The following is a 12,991-nucleotide window of genomic DNA, read 5'->3' as shown; positions in this document are numbered from 1 at the left end:
AGAAGAGAGAGAGAGCAGAGAAGGGGAGGGGAGGGAAGGAAAGAGGAGAGGACAGAAGGGTAGCTAAGAAAAGAAGCCAGAATTTACCCTATAAAGCAAGGCTGGGAAAAGGTACCTTTCTGGGAGGAATGTATTGTTGCTGTGCCTGTCAGAAGCTAACTAGAAGTTGTACTTTTTTTTCAAATGAAGAAGATAAGTAGTTTTTGAAAAAATGCTTTCTGAATATATGCTACAAGATGAACAAACCTCAAAAAAAACACACTAAGTGAAAGAAGCCAGTCACAAAAGGCCACATGTTGCATGATTCTACTGACGTTAAATGTACATAGAATAGGCCAGAATAGGAAAATCCATAGAGACAATACTGCTAATGGGTATGTGGTTTCTTCGGGGGGTGATGAAAATATTCTAGAATTAGTGTTGATGGGTGCACTACTTTGTGAATATAATTTAAAAAAAAAAACACGGAAATGTATACTTTAAGGTGAATTTATAGTATGTAAATTATATTTCAATGGGGCTGTGCTTTTTTTTTATAGTAAAAATGAATAATGTTTAACATCTCTAGAAGAAAGTTTCCAAATATTTACAGAATGCAAAATATGAATGTCCTTGCTATATAAACATCTCTTACAAATCAATAAGAAAACATATATAAAAATATGCCGCTCTCCCTCCCCCTCCCCCTCCCTCTCCCCTTTCTTCGGTCTCCCTCTGTTGCCGAAGGGGGACTGTACTGCGGTGATCTCAGCTCGATGTAACCTCCTTGCCTCGGGCTCCTGTGATTCTCCTGCTGCAGCCTGCCGAGTGCCTGGGATTGCAGGCGTGTGCTGCCATGCCTGACTGGTTTTTGTATTTTTGGTGGAGACGGGGTTTCGCCGTGTTGACTGGGCTGGTCTCTAGCTCCTGGCCTCCAGTGATCTGCCCGCCTCGGCCTCCCGAGGTGCTGGGGTTGCGGACGGAGTCTCGCTCACTCCATGCTCAATGTTGCCCGGGCTGGAGTGCAGTGGCGTGATCTCGGCTCGCTGCACCTCCACCTCCCAGCCGCCTGCCTTGGCCTCCCAAAGTGCTAAGATTACAGCCTCTGCCTTGGGATGCTGTTGATCTATGGCCTTGCCCCCAGTCCCCTGCTCTCTGAAACATGTGCTTGTCAACTCAGGGTTAAATGGATTAAGGGCGGTGCAAGATGTGCTTTGTTAAACAGATGCTTGAAGGCAGCATGCTCTTTAAGAGTCATCACCACTCCCTAATCTCAAGTACCCAGGGACACAAACACTGCGGAAGGCTGCAGGGACCTCTGCCTAGGAAAACCAGAGACCTTTGTTCATGTGTTTATCAGCTGACCTTCTCTCCACTATTATCCTATGACCCTGCCATATCCCCCTCTCCCAGAAACACCCAAGAATGATCAATAAATACTTAATTTAAAAAAAAATATGCAAATAACATAATCCTGAATTCTACATAAGAGAAACATATTTGTATTAAGTATGAAAATATGATAAAATTCAAATGAACTGCTAAATAATTTGGAATTATAATTACATACTATTTTTCACCTACCAAATTGGCAAAGGCTTAAATAATATTGGAGATAAGTGGATGAAACAAACACTGTCTTATACTGGGGAGTATAAATTGGCACAATTTTTATGAAAAGATATTTGAGAAGAATTAAAATTATTAACTACATTCCAATGAATTTCCACTTACGATTGATTTTAAAAATACAGCACTAGAATAAAAGGCCATATGCGCCTTTATAAATGAGAGTCTTAAAATATGTAAGGATATTAAGGAATGTTTCCTTGCATGTAAAAAGAACAAGTTATGAATAGTTTGTACTGAATGATCTGCATTTTATTTTAAATAAAGAAATATGTATTAAAAATTAGATACACAATAAAGTGTCAATCTAAACAAATATCGGGGTAGTAAGATTATAAATAATTTTCTTTAATTACTTAAAGTATAATTTAAAAAAAGAAACGTAGCATCATTTTTGAAATGAAAAAATAAGTAGGGGATCTGCTTTTTAAAAAACTATTTCCTTTTTTTTTGTTTTTTTGTTTGTTTGTTTTTGAGAGAATGTCTCACTCTGTCACCCAGGCTGGAGTATAGTGGCGTGATTATGGCCCACTGGGGAGTGGGGAGGCTCCCCATGGCTCCCTGGGGAGCCTCGACTTCCCCAGGCTCAAATGATCCTTCCACCTCAGCCTCTCTAGCAGGTGGAACTACAAATGCACGACACCACGCCAGACCATTACTTTTGCATTTCTTTTTTTTTTTATAGTACAGATGGTATTTTACCATGTTCCCCAGGCTGGTCTTGAACTCCTAGGCTCAAGTGATTCTCCTGCCTTGGTTTCCCAAAGTGCAGAGATTACAGGCATGCACCACTGCTCCTGCCTGATTTTTTTCCTTTTTGCTTGAGAAACCATGCTTAAACTCTGTGGAGATTTGTTCACTAGTTTGTATTTGTTTGTTTCTAATTGAACTGTTAGGTGATCTTTAGTGATCATTAGATGGTCTTTAAAAAAACAACAATTGGTGTAAGTAAGACTTCTTTTCTCAAGGAGTTTACAATCTGCTTTGATAATGGATAATTCATTCACATGCAAAATGGTAAATAATACAAGAGTTAAACAGTAAAGGAGATGACAAAAGGCACCACAGAAATACCTCTATTAATAAAGAGGGTATTTCTAACAACGTTACTAGCTGTCCAAAATACTGGGTACAACCTAAAAGTTCACTATTAGGAATGATTAAATTGTGGTACATCCCTCCAAATGGAAAAAATATTTGAGGGAATTTGGAATACATGTAATATGGGAAAACACTCAAGATATTATTATACCATAATGGTCAAAGAAGGTACAAAACTATTTACAAAGTACAATCTCCACTTTATCAAATATATGCATGTATAAGTAGAGAAAAGACTAGAAGAAAATGCTCAAAATATGAACAGAAGTAGAATTACAGTCTTTAAGAAACTTTTTTATATGAGCCTGTGGTACTTTAATTTACATTTTTAAAAATTTATACTTCAAACAGAAAATACAAGCATATAATAAAGAATATGAAAGGTATAAATCAATATGCAGTTTTAAAAAAAATTCTCTCCTATGACTGTCCCTGCCCCAGAGGCAACCACAGTTATAGGCTTCTTGTGTGTGCTTGGAGAAGTAGTCTATGTACATACAAGCCCGTATGACCTCCAACCACATTTGGGTTATGGTTTCCCAGGTGAGCAGTTACCCCGGGAAAGAAGAGACTAAAGACTATTTTTCCTAGCTTCCCCACAAATTCACTCTAAGAGGATCATAATGAGACAGGAGAATAGGGTTTGGAGACCAGGGAACATAAGGACTTCCTAGAACTAAATCAAGTGGAAACACTTCAGGTACGAAGGGAAATATCCTCTCCATTTACATAGGGCCTATGCTGAGTAAATGACTTTGTAACTTTACTTCATCCTTTTCGTTTACATAGGGCATACACCAAGTAACCAATGGAAACCTCTAGAGGTTATTTAAACCCCAAAAAATTCTGTAACAAACTCTTGAGCCCCTATGTTCGGGCCTGCCCCCACCCGGTGGAGTATGCTTTCATTTTCAATAAATCTCTGCTTTTGTTGTTTCATTCTTTCCTTGTTTTGTTTGTGCATTTCATCCAGTTCTTTGTTCAAGATGCCAAGAACTTGGACACTCTCAACTGGTTAACAGTAGCATTTGTCTTCCCACAATAAAAAGGCCTGTCCTGATATTTTGGAACTTCTCCGGTCCTACAAGTTTTCTCCATGTTGCTCCCTAATCCTCTGACTGAAGTTTTCATGCACCAGTGAAGATAAAAGGCTAGACATTAAGTTTGGGGTGAGCTGAGCACTGCAAACTTATTTGAGCTGCCTGCACAGAGCCGGATCAAATGGCTGTTAACCAATAACCAGTCCCCTACTCTCTTTTCCCTCTGACCCAGTGTTTCCCAAGCTTTAGTCATTTACATGCCCACTTCAGGGTTTTTGCTTATCCACCTATTCTCTTAAATTTTTTTGCTAAATTAGCTAACTTTTTCTTCTAAAATAAATATTTTAAAGGAAAATTTTCTATTACAAAGTAGTTTTTTCACATTAGTTTTTTAAATGTACAACTTTTTAAATTCTTTTAAAAACCCTTGAGTCCTTGGATTGAACTCAACTCAAGGAATCCTCCTGTCTCAGCCTCCTGTGTAGCTGGGACTACTGGCACACACCACTGTGCCTGGCTTTTACAGTAGTTTTCAAATTCACACTGGAATATAACTATCAACATTTTAAAATGTGTCTGTATACCTAGTGGTCATATTTGAAATATTTAACAACCCAAAATGGCAGAGGCAACATGAACAAGCAGTAGGGCTCTGTTGGTTCTTCCTGCCTGGGGGTCAGCCTGCACTGCCCATGTAAAATCACCCAGTATGCCACCAGTGTTGCACTTAACATATTCTAGAAACCCTGCTAGAATCCACGCTACCTTCTTTTGCTAAATTAATCTTCCTAAAATACAAATCTGATGTTGCTTTGCTGATCTAACATTGTCAATGCCAACTGCTCCACATTGCTTAGATATGAAAGTTCAAACCCCTTCACTTGGCATTTAAAGCTTCTTAATTTGACTACAGCCTACCTTTCCTTTATTATGTAGTGGCTATTTATTTATAGAACATCTATTATGTGTCTTTCCAGCTTTATCTCCTACTGTTGCCTTTAACATATCTTAAACCCTAGCCATGCTTAAATCCCAGAACATACCCTACTCCTCATCTCTGTTCTTTTGCTCATACTATTCTATTCCTCCCTGCTATAGCACCCTTCCACATCAGCCATCTGCATCTGTCAAAATCCTACATAAACTTCAGGACTCAGCTCAAATGACTTCTCCTCCATGAAACCATCCCACACACTTCTGGACCAGAAATAGTCTCTCCCTCCTATTTCCTCCTATAGCCTTTGGCCATCTACAAAGTATTAAAGCATTATCAGAGTTACATTCATGCCTGACTTCACTTCCTTGCAAAAATGAGTATGTCCCCAAAAGTGATCTCTTCCCCTATCCAGCATCTAGCCTACCCTCTTGCCTCATTTAATCATGTTTCTGGAACTAATATGAACAGTCTCCTAGCAACAGCCCTGCCTATCCTACAGTATCTCACATTTTACAAATGGAAATTAACCCTAGGAACATACATTTATTGGGGTTGTCACTTGTGCAAAGATACCTGCACCGGAAAGTTTTCCAAAACTTTGCAACTGCTATGCAGGCCACCGTGTTGTGTTGTTCCATTGGGTTGCATATGTGACTAGATAGATTATTTCAAAAGACAAGGGAAGGAAAGTGTTGGAAATTGAAAGATTCATAAGTCTTATCTGTGCCAACAAGTTGCAGCTAGCATTCCATGTAAAAGATGCCAAGAGAGAGAGTCCCTTGTGAGTCAACCATCGTGCCCATAAAAACAAGGGGAAAACATTTCCAGATGGTTGGGCCCTAGGAAACTATACCGTCATTCTCTCTTAATTTCTGATATAGCTGGAAAGACCATAAAGTATATTGCATGTCCATTTCTTGGGCTTTTACCCTAGGTATTTTTACTCTTTACCCTTTGTATTTTACCCTTCGTATTTTCTTTCCCAGTTAAACTTTTACCAGCTAAACACTATGAAACTTGCCTTTAATTAGGTCTTTAATTAGGCCTCAATAAATAGGGCATTTATTCAGAACTTCTTAGATATGCACCTGCCTTATAGGGGAAAAAAATCCAAAAACTCATAGGAAGAACAACATAAGCAAAACTACCATGCCTTCTTAAAGTGTCAAACTCTTTGAAGAGATCTCTAGGTGGGAAACAGCTCCGAGTTTCATTTTCCCTTAAGATTCTTTCACTTTGATTCCTGTGACACCAACTCCAGCAGCTGCCAAGGCCTGCTTGTTCTTTAAGGACCTGGTTTATGCTTATCCAAGAGACATTTCCTTACCCTTTAACACATTTAAGACAGGAAAGAACTTTCAAAAAGACTTTGTAAAATGCCAAGGGGCACACAGAGGAAGTAAATATAGACAACACAAGAAATAATTTGGGTAAGTAGTTCTCAACCAGTGCTCCTTTAGGGGGCATTTGGCAATGTCTGGAGACATTTTTGACTGTAACAACTGGGTAGCACTACTAATCTCCAGTGAGTAGAGCATCCCATGTCTCCCTGCTATAATACCTACAGCAGAGCTGCTGGTAGCCCTCTGACAATGCTCAGAACAGACCCCTGCAACAAAGAATTATGTCAATAGTGATGAGGTTGAGAATCCCTGGTCAGTTTATGTGATTCCTAACTCTAGGGAGACACTTTCTGAGTCCCAGCCCTATCTTATTCTAATTGCCGTCTGAGACAACTACATCCTGGCTCCAAAGGCCTGGGACCTCTTTTTTCTTGGCTCTTAACCTGTCCCCACATGAAGGGTATCTTGTAAAGACATCCTTCTGATAACCCCTCCCCTAGTAATCCTCATGTCTCTCTGCTGAAGACCAGAAAGGGAACATCCTCCTGATGTTACTAACCTACATATTTTCCACGCAGTTCTGGGATACAGGCCCCTTGCCTGTTGATGATGCCATGAATAATCTCATCCTTCAGGTATGACCTCACTCCTTACACCCATGACTGTGGCTTTACCCTACTATCCAACAGCATAAACACACATTATGCAAAACAATCACAACACCCACTTAACACCAATGCTCCATATACGGCCCCAGGTAAATCATTCAGATATAAGCCCCCCCCAACATCAACAGTTCTTGCAGCTGACGAACAGTGGCCCAAATATTGTCATGGAGAGGAAGAGTCATTCAGCAAATCCCGGCGCTGAGCCCTGTGCTTGGTGGCAGGGATAGCACCATGGAACAAGATAGATGCAGACTATACTATATAGATGAATCGATAAACTGGCAATTATAATGAACTCTATGCCAGGCCCAATGCTGTCTGTTTTATGTACGTATTCTCAATGATGATAATTATCCTGCAAGTTAGGTACTTTAAAGTTGAGAAAATAGGGTTTGGCGGTTAGAAACCTTTCCCCAGCCACACTTTTCTGAAGTTATGGGAGCAAGGTTCAACTTCATATCTATTTTATCCCTCCTGGGATATATCAAGAGGCATTTTTAGAGCCCAAGCCCCATATTCTCTTCTGCCCTCTTCTGGTTGGCACAAATTTTATATCCTGCAGGAAGAAAAGTGAGAGTGGGAGAAAGATGCTGATTCATGTTTCTCCCTGCTCCCCCAGCAAATGCATTGGCTCATTTGCCTTGTGCAATAATTGATTATTTGTACTGCAGATTGTATCACAATGGAGGGATTGGAGATCTTCTCCCGCATGGACCTCCATCTGCTATCCACTTTGTTGGAGTCAAATAAAATATACAGACAAATCTCTAAATCTAAAATATTTATTGGGCAGCAACAATTACAATTCAGGGCAGACATACAGACCAGGTGGTCTTCGGTATGTCCAAAGAACAAAGAGAAGGTTGGAAGTTTTATTAGACAGACAACTGTTACATATTGTTTTGAAAAAAAACTCTCACTGACACTAAAGAAGCTTCTGGGAGCTGGCCAGCTCTGACTGGTGAGTGACAGTAGTAGTTTCACTGTCATGGCAGTTTGTTTAGGCAGCTACTAGGTAAAACTGATCACAGGGTTACAGCAGGCCATTTCATCAGCTGGGCTTGTGGAAAATTTAAATCTTGGAGCAGGTACTCTATGCCCCAAGTACTTTTCACCCAGCCCCTCAACACTGATTTAGTTGGTGATATGGTTTGGTTCTGTGTCCCCACCCAAATCTCATCTTGAATTGTAAACCTCACATTTCAAGGGAGGGACCTGGTGGGAGATGACTGGATCGTGGGGGCAGTTTCCCTCATGCTCTTCTTGTGATAGTGAGAGAGTTCTCTTGAGATCTGATGGTTTTATAAGGGGCTCTTCCCCCTTCACTCGCTGTTGCTCTCCTGTCGCCATGTGAAGAAGGTTCCTGGTTCCCCTTCTGCCATGATTGTAAGTTTCCTAAGGCCTCCCCAGCCATGAGGAGCTGTGAGTCCATTAAAGTTGCTTCCTTTATAAATTACTTAGTCTTGGATATTTCTTTATAGCAGTGTGAAAATGGACTAATACAGTTGGGTATGACAAGAATGATTCAATTTATATAATCAAACGTCACATCTACTAGCAAGAGTATAATGCTCTGCTGGAAGATCAGAAGATAAGAAATTAAAATGTCTTTAAATTATGACCAGACTCACAAGAGGAGTCATTAAAATGTCAGACAAGAGGAGAAAATGAAAGAATAGAGGATTGAATTTGCCAGTAAACACATTTATTAAAGGGAGCCCAGGAGAGACTTGCAAAACTCCATCTTCACAAACGTTATAAGAATGTCCAACATGATCATCCGTGGTACAGGGAGCATGGAGCCGTCAGGTCTGGGCCCTGTTCTAAATCCCAAACACCTCACAGTCAAGAGCAGTTAACCCTGTACTCTGGACCAACTCAAGATGATACAGTTGCTCCCTGTAATTGTGTAACTGCCTTTTCAACTCTAGAAAAGATTAGAATTGAATAGAGATGAAGAAGCAAATCAAAAGCTTAAAAAACTAATAGCTTTATGTTCTCTCTAGCAATCACGTCTATAATCATTAGGACAACCTAAATGTTTAATTAAAGGTTTTTGAGAATATAGCAGATTAGAAAATCCAATGGATTCGCTTTGTGACTTTCATTTGAAAGGTGTAATTGGCTTTGACTTCTAATTTTAGGTTGAAAAGCATAAGTAATCTTGAACAAATATTTAAACAGCATCGAATATTTCAGAGAACAAAAGGGTAACTATACTTTATAAATGTGATTTATTGAATGTACAAGAGTTAATCTAAGTACTTAGAAAGGTTTTTGTTTGTTAAGTCATAAATTTTCCTTGTCAGGCATTTGAAGCACTTACAAAAATTAACTGTATGTATAAGTGTAGTTTCAAATGTTTAAGGAAATTTAATTAATCTTGTAAGTGGGAACAATGTTTAGGGGAACTTAATCTGTTAATGTTGAGTTACTCAACATCAATCTGAGGCCAATTAAAGGTGATTGTTCCTGTTTTGTTCGCTTTATAAAAAGTCTAACAAGATTTCTAAATTTAACGTAAAGGCTTTAAAACTAAGTTTTGCTGGGTGCGGTGGCTCACGCCTATAATCCCAGCACTTTGGGAGGCTGAGGCGGGCGGATCACGAGGTCAGGAGATCAAGACCATCCTGGCTAACACGGTGAAACCCCATCTCTACTAAAAATACAAAAATTAGCCGGGCGTGGTGGCAGGTGTCTGTAGTCCCAGCTACTCGGGAGGCTGAGGCAGGAGAATGGTGTGAACTCGGGAGGCGGAGCTTGCAGTGAGCCGAGATCATGCCACTGCACTCCAGCCTGGGCAACAGAGAGAGACTCTGTCTCAAAAAAAAAAAAAAAAAAAACTAAGTTTTAATATTTGTAATTTTTTTTTAAATTTTTAATTTTAAGTACGAACAAGAAAATCCTAAAAATAGTTGTTTCCTGACAAAAAGACCCCTCCCTGAGCATTTTTAAAAAATGTAGGTGATAGATAATGTGACTAGGAATGCTTCCCAAACCTTTTCAAGGACTCTGGAAGGATGGGAGATTATTTAAGTGGCCAGCTGCAAACATACATTTGCTTTGACATCTGAAATATTATCTTTAAAAATAAATTTTGTACTCCATTCCATATTATCACTGTACTCTGAACAGACCCAAGATGGTACAATTGCTCATCTTTTTAATATGAAAATATTTTCCCTAAACACCTTCCAAGTACCTTAAAAGTACCCTTGCTAGAGAAGCAAAAGCTTAGACCATGAGCCCAGCTCAGCTGGAGAATACGATTCTTATGACACATACTAACAGGTATTCTCCAGCCCCACCACCCACCAATCTATCTCCACCCCAGGGTTACTATTGTGAGAAAGCTGCCTTTCAGATGCCTTGAGATCTTAGATCTTTTGTATAGCAAAGAGGGAGTTCAAAATAAGCCAGCCTTCCCACCTCCCATTTCCTGCCACTGTTAGAGCCCTTCAAATGGCTTGGGCCTCTCTGGTTTGCACTGGAAACCACCTGTGCTGGTTATTAAGGTATTGTTTCTCAGCTCCAAACCTGCCTTGCATAAACCGCTTTGCTATACTCTGGCTGAACTTGGCCAAAAAAAAAAATCTGTTCTTTGGCCTGCTTGCTACCCTATTCGGTCCTGCCAATAGGGGGCACTAGAGAGGCTGCAAGATTAGCAGGACACTTGTTGCAGACTCCAGCTTTTGTCAACATACCCGGAGCCAGCCTCATTTTACCCTCGCAGTGGTGCCAGCACCACCCGGATATGGCTTCCTCTTCAGGGATCTGCATCCCAGCTCCAAGAGGCTCTTCCTCGAAATTTCTAGATTCTAATAATCCCAGCAACTTCCTTTTGTTCCCGCAGCCCTATGGAGCGGTAGCTACTTCCTGTGGTTATTTCTCTGTTCACACCGGTGTTCCCTTTGCTCCTTTAGCCCTCCAACACCGATTCCTCACATTATCTTCTGTCTGTTTTAGTAGCCAACGTGGTTTCTGCTTCCCTGACTAGATCCTGACTCATACATTAGATTCCACTCCCTGTTGTCCACTCCCTTTGTCCCATTGATCCAGGCTCACAAGGAGAAAGGGGGAGTCGCCTCAGGCTCGAGGCCTAGATTGAATCCATCCTCATTGCCCAGCCATGATCTGTGGGCACTTGGCAGCAAGCCCCAGTGTGTAGGGTGGTGCTCTGTTTGTTTTAATACTCCCATAGAGAAGTACTTTCTGGGCTTGGCGCCGTGGCTCATGCCTGTAATCCCAGCACTTTGGGAGGCAGAGGAGGGAGATCCCTTGAGTTCAGGAATTTCAAGCTGCAGCTGAGCTATGATCACGTCACAGCATTCCAGCCTGGATGACATAGGGAGACCTTGTCTCTAAAACAGAATATATATATATATTTTTTTTTTTTTCTGTATATCTTTGGATGTATAATAAATTTCTCATTCGAAAACCCATATATTCTATTTAGAAGAATGCCTGAGAAGAATCTTATAAAAGTCCCTGAACTCATATTTTCATAAAGATTCTGTTCTTCCTGTCTTATGTTCATGCCTCATTTGAATCTCCCAACAAACCCATGAGGGAGGCGGGGTGGGTACATCATCTCCATGACCAGGAAGAACCTGAGAGGGAGCTCCCTCTCCTGTCTGCTCTCACCTGGACCAACTAGTGGCAGAACTGAATGTCTTTATTTCTTCTCTCTTCTGTCTCCAAGATGTGCTTAACACAACGGTTTTTCTATTAATTTTCTACTGATGCATGACAAATGCCACAAATGTAGTGGCTTAAAACAACACCCATTTATTAGCTTGCGGTTCTGTCCATCACATGTCCAGCACAGAGTGGCTGGGCTCTCTGCTCTGACATCCCAATGGTGAAATCAAGGTATCCGCTGGGCTGACACTGAGGAAAATTCATTTCCAAGATCATTCTTGCCATTGGTAGAATCCAGTTCATTGCAGCTGTAGCCTGAGGTCCCCATTTCTTTGCTGCAGGCAGGTGACACTCTCCATTCCTAAAGACTGCTCAAGTTCCTTGTCATCCCTTCATCTTCAAGCCAGCAACAGCACATCGAACCCTCCTTGTACTTCTAACTTCTGATCTCTTCTGCCATCAGTCAAAGAAAACGCTCTCCTCTTAAAGAGTTCATGTGCTGGGTACAGTGAATCACACCTGTAATTCCAGCAGTTTGAGAAGCCAAGGCAGGAAGATCACTTGAGCCCAGGAGTTCGAGACCAGCCTGGGCAACATAGCCAGATCCCCATTTCTACAAAAAAAAAAAAAAAAGGAAGGAAGGAGGGAGGGAGGGAAAGAGAAGGAAGAGAAGGAAGGAACGAAGGGAGGGAGAGAGACAGAAAGAAAGCAAGAAAGAAAGAGAAAGGGAGAGAGAGAAAGAGAAAAGAGAAGGAAGGAAGAAAGGAAGGAAGGAAGGGAGGGAAGGAGAGAGGAAAGAAAGGAAAGAAAAGAAAGAAAGAAGGAAAGAAAAGAAAGAAGAGAGAGAGAAAGAGAGAGAAGGAAGGAAGGAAAGAAGGAAGGAAGGAAGGAAGGGAGGGAGGGAGTGGGGAGGAAGAGTTCATGTGATTAGATCGGGCTCCAGGCTTGCTGGGATAATCTCCCTATTTTAAGAGGAACTATGTTTATAACATAATCTAATCATGGGAGTAAAATCCACCAAATTCACAGTCCTGGGATTATGCAGGTCTTGTGCACCACAGGTGAGAAATCTTGGTGGCTTCTTAATTCTGCATACCGCAGGACTTGTTTCCCATGGTGTTTTCTGGAGACTCCACCATCAGAATAGCTGAAGATAACGCATTAAAAATGAAGATTCTTTGGTCACAACACAGACCTCTGAATCAATCTCCAGGGAGACTGGATCTAAGAATCTGCACCTAACACAAACTTCTCACATGATTCTGATGCTCAAGAAAATTGGAGAACCTAGAATTTCAGAGTGGCATTTCACAGGGAACAGAGCATCGTCTCTACTCTGTGTGGTGTGCAGCCCAAATGCCATCAGGACCTATACACTCGCTTCTCCAGCTGGGGAAGGAGAGTGTGAGCTCTTCCCAGCTCCCAGGTGAGTCCCTCCAAAGGGGTTGCCCTCCTGTGAAAGGAGCTGCCTTGTCCTCTCTCTGGAAGCTGCCCATTTCCAATGACTGGTCAATGTGGCGGGTATCAAGACCTACTCCCTCCTTGCTTCAATGTGGGGCATATCTGAAGGGCCATCCCAGCTTTCGCTTTCCCACTGAGATCACCTGAGGTCTCTCTTGTTCACGCAGTTCAACTTTGTCTGCCCCACCTTGC

Source organism: Pongo pygmaeus, chromosome 3 (assembly GCF_028885625.2).
Source record: "Pongo pygmaeus isolate AG05252 chromosome 3, NHGRI_mPonPyg2-v2.0_pri, whole genome shotgun sequence".
Lineage (NCBI taxonomy): Eukaryota > Metazoa > Chordata > Mammalia > Primates > Hominidae > Pongo > Pongo pygmaeus.
This window is presented reverse-complemented; position numbering follows the sequence as displayed.